Here is an 8,329-nt window from a genome sequence, read left to right on the forward strand (position 1 = left end):
CAAAACACACTTTCCATGGTGACAGATGGTTACTAGACTTATATTGGAGATCACATTGTATAGAAATGTCTAATAGCTATGTTGTACACCTAAAACCAATACAATATTTTCTGTTGACTACATTTAACTTAAAAAAAATTCTACCTAAAATTATTATTAGAAAGCTTGAGAATATTTTCACTGAGGCTAGATTTGAGAATATTTTTCTTGAGGTTTGTTTCAGACCAGAAAATGCATTTACATATTTCGAATCACAAAATAAGCCCTTCACCACTTGTAGGAAATTAAAATGGACGCACACACAAAACAGACAGACACACACACAAAACATTTCTTCCATATTCTACGAGGAATGTTGCCAAATGAATAAGAGACTCTCTAAGTGAAATCCAAATTAGTGATTTACAAAAGCAGAAATAATTTTATAAAGCTGAAAAAGACACTAGAAATATTCTATTCCAACCTTATAGTTTACATTTGAAGAAAATGAGGACAAAGATATTGAATTTCCCAAAATAACATAGCTAATTAGTGGCAAAGCTGGAGTTGTAAATACTTGGTTTTATAGACTAAGTCTGCTGACATCTCTCACTTACAGACCAAGCCCTTTGCTTGCTACTGTTAGTGTCTCATAAAAATGACAAGGTCTTTAGTTTTTTCTGCAATATTCATGGTGAGTCCTGTGAAACATATGTTCATCTGCCTTTCTCACTGAAAGTCTCATTTTGCGGCATGGTGAAGATCCTGCACAACGTGAGTCTATGCTTAGGTTCAGACTGTTTAACTAAACCCATTTATTAAAAAGATACATAGGCAAAAAAAAAAAAAAAAAAGGTAATTCATTTCTTTGCTAAAAAACAAACAAACATTATTTCTAAGTTCAATATTACGGGACTGTTTAATTATATAAAGAAGGGCAGTGGCGATAATAATGTCTGTTTTAATATACTGTTTTAAGTATCAAAAGAGTCAATATATGTGAAACCGCCAGACACATCAGCGAATATTAATATTCTCTTTACTTTTTAACAGATTATACAAACAAATAAACACAAAAACCAAAATAACACAAACATTAAGTCTAAAAGATATTAGAATAAATAGAAACTAAGAGATTATGAAATACTGATAGTATTTAGACATAAGAAACTTACATTCCCATATATGTTTATGTACATATATACACATATATATATAATTTGCTTATTTTCTCTTGCTAGAAAAAAGACATAACATGGACACTTTCTCAAATGTGTACAATTTGTTGCAAAAGATGTTTAAATAATTTGATACTCACTGAATTTTAGAGCTGGAATAAATCGTAACACCTACTTAATTTGAATCAGAACTTCTCAACATATTATCATTTGATCCAGATCATTTTTGTCGCTGAGGTACTGTCACACATACTGTAGATTGTTCACCAGCATCCTTGGCCTCTACTCACTAGATGTCAGTACCACTACCACCCCCCCTGCCCCAAGTTGCAATAACCAAAAACACGTTACCAGCTGTCCCTTGGGGGCAAAACTATGCCCAATTGAGAATACTAGTCTGAACTTGTCATTCTGTTTATGAGATTCAGAAATACCAGGAATTTGGCTGATGTCTCCTAAACAGGCTATGAACTGCTACGAGGTGGAAAGAAATTATAGTGAACTACGGAATCATGTAGACTTAGTTTTGGTGTTTCCCCTGACTCTTACTTTCTGTGTGACTTAGCATAAGTCACTTATATATAGTTTCAAATTTCTCATTTAAAATAGGAAAAACAAAATACTTCATCTGCATTAATTATTGGATTCTGGTTGGATAAAACAGGATAGTGCTTTTAAAGGTTTGGAGGTATTCTACTTCCACACACACATAAACATCTGTGTATTATTATCATCAACATTGTTAGTTAAGAGCCAAATTTGAAAGCCAGTTCCCTTTATACCTAATGTTATCCACTTAAGCAACACTCACAGCTGCTTATAAAGCAGTATTATCAAAATGTTTCAGCCATCAGATACCTAAGAATAACCTGGCAATGTCTGCCTAAATGCAGATACCCGGGCCCTTTGCCAGTTAATGTAATTTAAAGTCTGGAGTAGACTTTCAAGTTGCTTGTTTAAAAGATTACCTACGTAATTCTGTTGTTCTCTATTATTTTGGAATTATTGCCATGCTGACTTTTTTTCAGATGTTCCAAAATAACTTCTGTGATTTTCAACCGGTACATGTCCTCACTTCAATACTTTCCAAGCATCTCTTATTTGTCAAAAAATCTTATTGACATATAATTTTTACTGTCATTCTCCTGCTAAATTTATTCAATGAATCTTTCTCCATATAAAATGCAAGCACTCTAGCATGATAGAATATCTTTCTATGATCTGTTCCTTTTTCTGTTAATCAACTGCATCTCCTACATCTTTCTTTTCTACATCTCCTTCTCCCATCCTGCCCTTCATAAATCACCCTCCCTAAAATACAGACTCCAGTATTTACACTTGAAACTCCTACAATAGTAAACTTTCTGTAACTCTCAAACACAGGTGATTTTCACAAATGCTATGGTTTGCAAATGTTTAGCCTCTATTGTCCACAATATAAAATCTTAACTATTTTTCTAATCTCATATGATATATACCATAGCTGGATGAACAACTGTGTCTGACTTCCACATAGTGATCTCTACATACATTCCCTAATACTTCTGCTCCTTTTAAATACATCCAATACTGGTAGTTGTATAGTGGTGTGTGTGTGTGTGTGTGTGTGTGTGTGTGTGTGTGTGTGTGTGTTACCATGGATCACAGGACCACATTGGTCACTGATGCAAGAAACAATAGATTTCAATTCAATTATTTTGTATTTAGCACTATAATTGGCATATAGTAAAGCTTCAATAAATATTTGTTGAAAGAATGAATGAATAGTTCTGTAAGAAAAATGGATATCAAGTCACAGCTCAAGAAGCTTACAAAGTAGTGAATGAGATGACTATACCCATAGATAAACATGAAATAGAATGTAATTAGTAGTCCACCATCTTAATGATGTGTATACAATATTATGGGAGCACAGAAATAGGACAGATATGCTCATCATTGCTCATTTATATTCTCGTTTCTGTTTCCAATCAGATGCAAAAGAGTTCTTTTGTAATGTGATTGCTTGCATTATCTCATTAATCTGTGGATAGCTGCTTTCTGAAGAGGACATGGTGCAAATCAACTGCTATTATAAAATATTTTTTAAATACTGATATCAGGATTATCTCAGCCACAGAACTGGCCTATTTCAAAAGAATTATTTTTTCATATTTCTCCTACCATTAATGTTTATTTTATGTTATAATATTATCATGTCTTCTTGGTTTAATGGCTCTTAGGCCCGTGAAATTCTAACTGATAAGATTTAGTCACCACCTACTCTCTGTTGAAAAATTTGTGATGTAAAAGTAATCGAAGAGACAGCTTTTGAACAATTAGAGTATATACTTGTGCACAAACTCTTCAAATGAAAAAAAAAAATTACTTCCAGACTGATGTTAGTATCTCTAATTCTCTCCAGTTTCCATGTTTTCAATTCTCATGTGAGGTTACTTTTTCAAGTCTTTACTCAACTGAACCACCAGTTCATGGTAGAACCCTAATGCCCTCTAATCTCATGTGTCAAGTAACTGTTATGTGTTCTTATAAGGTTGAACGCTACAGAAATAAATATATGTGTTAGCATATGCACAACCTGAATAGGAAACACATTAAATTTATTTAAATAGCTTACATTATAATTTAATTTTATATATTTACTTTTTCATTTTCTTTATTGGGTGCTACACTTTGTTAAAGAGGAATCATTCGTAGAATAAGTCATCCATTTCTCAAAAAGTTACAAATGACTCTTCTCAAATAGTCCTAAGCAAAATAAATCTCTCATATATCTAAGGTAGAAAAAATAGTTGATATTTTGTTTCTGGTTGATATTCAAAAAGGGAAAAAAGAATCTTATACTTAATATAGTTATTGAGAAGCAACAAGGAGAAGGTGCATTTATAGAAAATGCCTTCGAGAACTTTCTTAGAACTTTTTTTTTTTTTTTTTTTTATCAAAGATGCTGGTCAATACTTTATAGCTTTTCTGAGCTTATGCATTCTGATCAAATTTTGGAATATAAAAGATTAAACTTCTCAGCTAATTACATGCCTGAAGGCACATTAACAATGCAAGTGTCAATGCTCTTTTAAAAATTCATTTCGCATTTTTAACACAGTCCTGATAGCAAAACTTTGAAGGCAACAAAGTGGAAAGTTATATTCTTATTTTAAAAGATAGCCTAGGAACCTCAAGAAATTGGAACTTCATTATTTCATATTATGGAAAATATCAGAGGTAGTATTAAATCAAAATGAATTTTTACATACTTAAAAATTTCATGGATTATTGAACTTTAGCAAGAAGGACCTTAATAATCTTTTGGTCCTACCTTTTCATTTCACTATTGAGATTAGAATGGCATAGAAAAAATTTGACTTGTACAAGCCTTGACAGTTAGAAACAGAGAGATCTAATATTTAGAAATATTAACTCAACCAGAGAACTTTCCACAGTATGGTTGCCTCTTAACATTGCAAAATCTATTTTTTAATATGATTGAAATATATGCTGCCTGTTATGAGATGAACTGAGTCCCCTGAAAAATCCACAAGTTGAAGCTTTAATCCCCCAGTATCTCAGAATGTGACCAGATTTAGAGACAGGGCATTGAAAGAGGTGATTAAGTTCAATTGAGGCCTTTAGGGTTGGGCCTGATCTAACCTCACTGGTGTCCTTGCAAGGAGAGGAAATTTAGACACACACAGAGATAGCAGGGGCCTGGGCACACGGAGGAAAGACCTTGATGGGACAGGAGGAAGCCATCTACTAGTGAAAGAGAGCAGCCTCAGCAGAAACCAGACCTACTGACACCTTGATCTTGGACTTCTAGTCTCTAAAACTGTGAGAAAGTAAGTTATCTATTGTTTAAACCACCCAGTGTGTACTGCTTTGTTGTGGCAGTCTTAGCAAACGAATTCACTGCCTCAACTATAGAAATATAGTATATACTTTATGATAGAATTCTAGATACTAATTTTTTAATGCCATCTACAGAACACTAAATTTGCATTAAAACATTCAATCTGATGTGAAAAGATTTTACTGTCTTAGAGAAGGGAAAGTCATTTCCAGTTTACATGGAAGAATGCTTATGTAAAACAACCAACAAAATGAAATTTAATACGGCGTGTGGAGTCTATCAGATAAAACTTGAAAATTACAAAGAGTTGCATATGCATCATAATTGACTACATGACAAAAGTAGAAACCATCAAGAGAAAAATGATAAATTGAATTTCACATATTTTATTTTTGACATTTTTAAAAAATATCAAAAATGTGTCATATATCTAACTTAGTTAAAACCACTGATGCGTATTTCTAATTTTCATATTGACATAGAATGAACACAATATTAACTAAATTTCAGATTTTTTCAAATAAAAATATTAAAAGGTATGACAATTATTTTTATGAAGTTTGTAAAAGAGATAAAATAGTAAAAAGAAATTTAGGTTTAAAGGCAGGAACCCATAATTATATTAGCATTTAATTAGCAGTATGAGCATGAGCTCCTGGCTTACTTTCTCTGAGCCTCAATCACCAAATATCCAAAGGAAGAATTATTCTAAATGATTTCATTATTTTTTTTATTTTTTAGGGGGAGGCAATCCTTGGTTGACCTCACAGATTGCAAAGACCTTGTCAGCTTACAATCACTCTTTTTTTTTTTCTTTTTTTTTTTAATGCCTATAGCACCTGGTCTTCCTAGGTGGTCCCATCCAAGTACTAACCAGGCCCAACTCTGCTTAGCTTCTGAGATCAGATAGGATGGAGTTTGTTCAGGGTGGCATGGCTGTAGACTCAATATTTATTTTTTGTCCTAAAATTCATTCTGTAGAAAAGTTGATATTTCTGACTGGTTGAATGTAAAAACATCCATTAGTTGCTTGGGAAAGAAAGCGTCTTAGGAGAGAAAAGTAAACCTGTTTAAATTCTGCACTCAGTAATCTTCTTATGAATTAGAAAGGAAAAAGAGTGAGAAATTGACAGACATTTAATTCTTTAAGACCTTTGTACCAACAAGTCTCTCAAAGCATTTCCTGGGCTTTGTTGTGACAGAGCCAACATGTACCTCAACACTGTCTGATCAGACTGCTGCTTGCCAAGCTGAGAAACTTATTTTGCACCTTTTTTCCCCCTGCAGTTTCCTACAGATGTGACAGAGCCAGTGAGTGCAGACTTATAAACAGTTGCCGTAAAAATCACTAAGAGGTAAAACAAAAGGTAAATGTTTTCTTAAGCAGTCGCTCTTCATGCACATAACTTCCTTAGTTAAAGTTCTACTTGGTCAAAATACTCATAGTGATAAATAGATGTTGATATAGCACAGAGAGATCGAAGCAAAAAATAACCGATTCCAAGTGAACATGATTTTAAATGATAAAAAAATTTGGCCTAAGAGGCAGGAGCCATGTCTTGATTTCGCAAGTAATTTAATAACCACGAGCCCTTTAATCAATAAGAGCCACAATCTAATATGTGTAAATAAGTAGTTCATTCAATAAACATTTGTTGAGGATACGGAGGTGCCACACGCTTGTGATTTCCCGAGATTAGAAAAATGAAAGAAAGCTGCAATTCAGTACTGAAGAGTGAGAAGTAAAATGATCATTGCACACCCTTGGAAGGACTGTTATAATAGTCGTGTGCATGCTATGCTGTGGAAGTAAGCGGGAGCATCTACACTGGCCTAGAGGAAAATGAGTTTTGCCCCTTTCTGGCATCATTGGTTGTTGTGCTAAGTCTAAAACACCATGGTCTCCCCTTATCCACAGGGGATACGTTCCAAGACCCCAGTGGATGCCCAAACCCACAGATAGGACCGAACTCGGTATATATTATGTTTTGTCCTATACACACATACCTGTGATAGATTTTGATTTATAAATTAGATACAGAAAGATTAATAGCAATAACTAATGATAAAATGGAACAATTATAACAGTATCCTGTAGTAAAAGTAATGTGGATGTGGCCTCGTTTTCTTGCTCTCAAAATATCTTATTATACAGCACTCACTCTTCTTACGGTGATGCGATATGACACAATGCCTTACCAAGTCCAGAACTTTCTTCACCTTTTCACTTAAAGGAAGCACTTTACAGCTTCTCGTTGCCATATCCTATCGCCAGCATCACTACTCTTGCATTTAGGGACCATTATTAAGTAAAATCAGAGTGTCTTGAACCCAAGCATTGAAAAACTACTACAGTCGATATGACAACCGGGATGGCTACTGAGTAACTAACAGGCAAGAAGTGTGTATGGCATGGAGATGCTGGATAAAGATGTGATTCAAATCCCAGGCGGACAGAGTAGGGCCTGGGATCTTTCATCACATTACCCAGAATGGTGTTCAACTCAAAAATTACAAATTGTTCACTTTTGGAATTTTTAATTTAATATTTTCAAATTTTGGTTGATCATACTAAAACTTCAGAAAGTGAAACTTCAGATAAGGGGGGAGCAACTGTGTACACTAGGCTATCCGAAAGAGCCATCAAAGGAAAGCACAATAGTGTGCACGAAAGCACTGCCCAGAAGAATAACTATAACATTCAATAGCTTTCAAAAAATATTAGTTATCATTACCATCAAGAATAATATTTTACTAGTGAAATTTCCACACACACTATAAAGCATTTAAGTCAATTTCATCTGTACCTAATTCCAATTCTATTCCAAAGAAAATTGACTCTTCTATTTATTTTACTCGTTCTTTGGCAATCAGAGTATGTGTCTGAAGATAATTCTTAAAAAAATAGAAAAAGTGACTGTTTTTGTAAAACCACTCTGCAAAGTATATAATATGCATTGATAATAATAACTTCATAGGGGTGCTTTCATTTTAATTAATTTGAAACTCAGAAATGCATTAAAGACAGCTTTTTAGTGATAAATCTTGAAGCATGGCAAGCTTACAATATAGTTTCTATGCTCATCAGAAATGAATTGAGTAGATTATTATAATGGCAGTTTTGAAATTCAGCATACCTGTATGAAGCACTATGATAATTGTCTATATCCAATTTGCATAATGTCAATCATTTAGCATTCAATGGAATGTCTTTATTTTAACTTAAAATGTTTTTCTAACTTTAAAATAAGAAAAATTTATTAAACTTATGTTTATCTGTAGATCTCTTTATTTTTTTCAAAAGTTGCTTAATGCACATAATTAC

At 33.3% G+C, this 8,329-nt stretch overlaps 1 pseudogene; it reads right to left on the reverse strand.

Annotated features, from left to right (window-relative positions):
- Positions 1–5,831: 5,831 nt before the first annotated feature.
- LOC112484633 lies at positions 5,832–5,948 on the reverse strand (annotated as a pseudogene).
- Positions 5,949–8,329: the final 2,381 nt, after the last annotated feature.

This window comes from Pteropus alecto, unplaced genomic scaffold (assembly GCF_000325575.1).
Source record: "Pteropus alecto unplaced genomic scaffold, ASM32557v1 scaffold17, whole genome shotgun sequence".
Classification (NCBI taxonomy): Eukaryota; Metazoa; Chordata; class Mammalia; order Chiroptera; family Pteropodidae; genus Pteropus; species Pteropus alecto.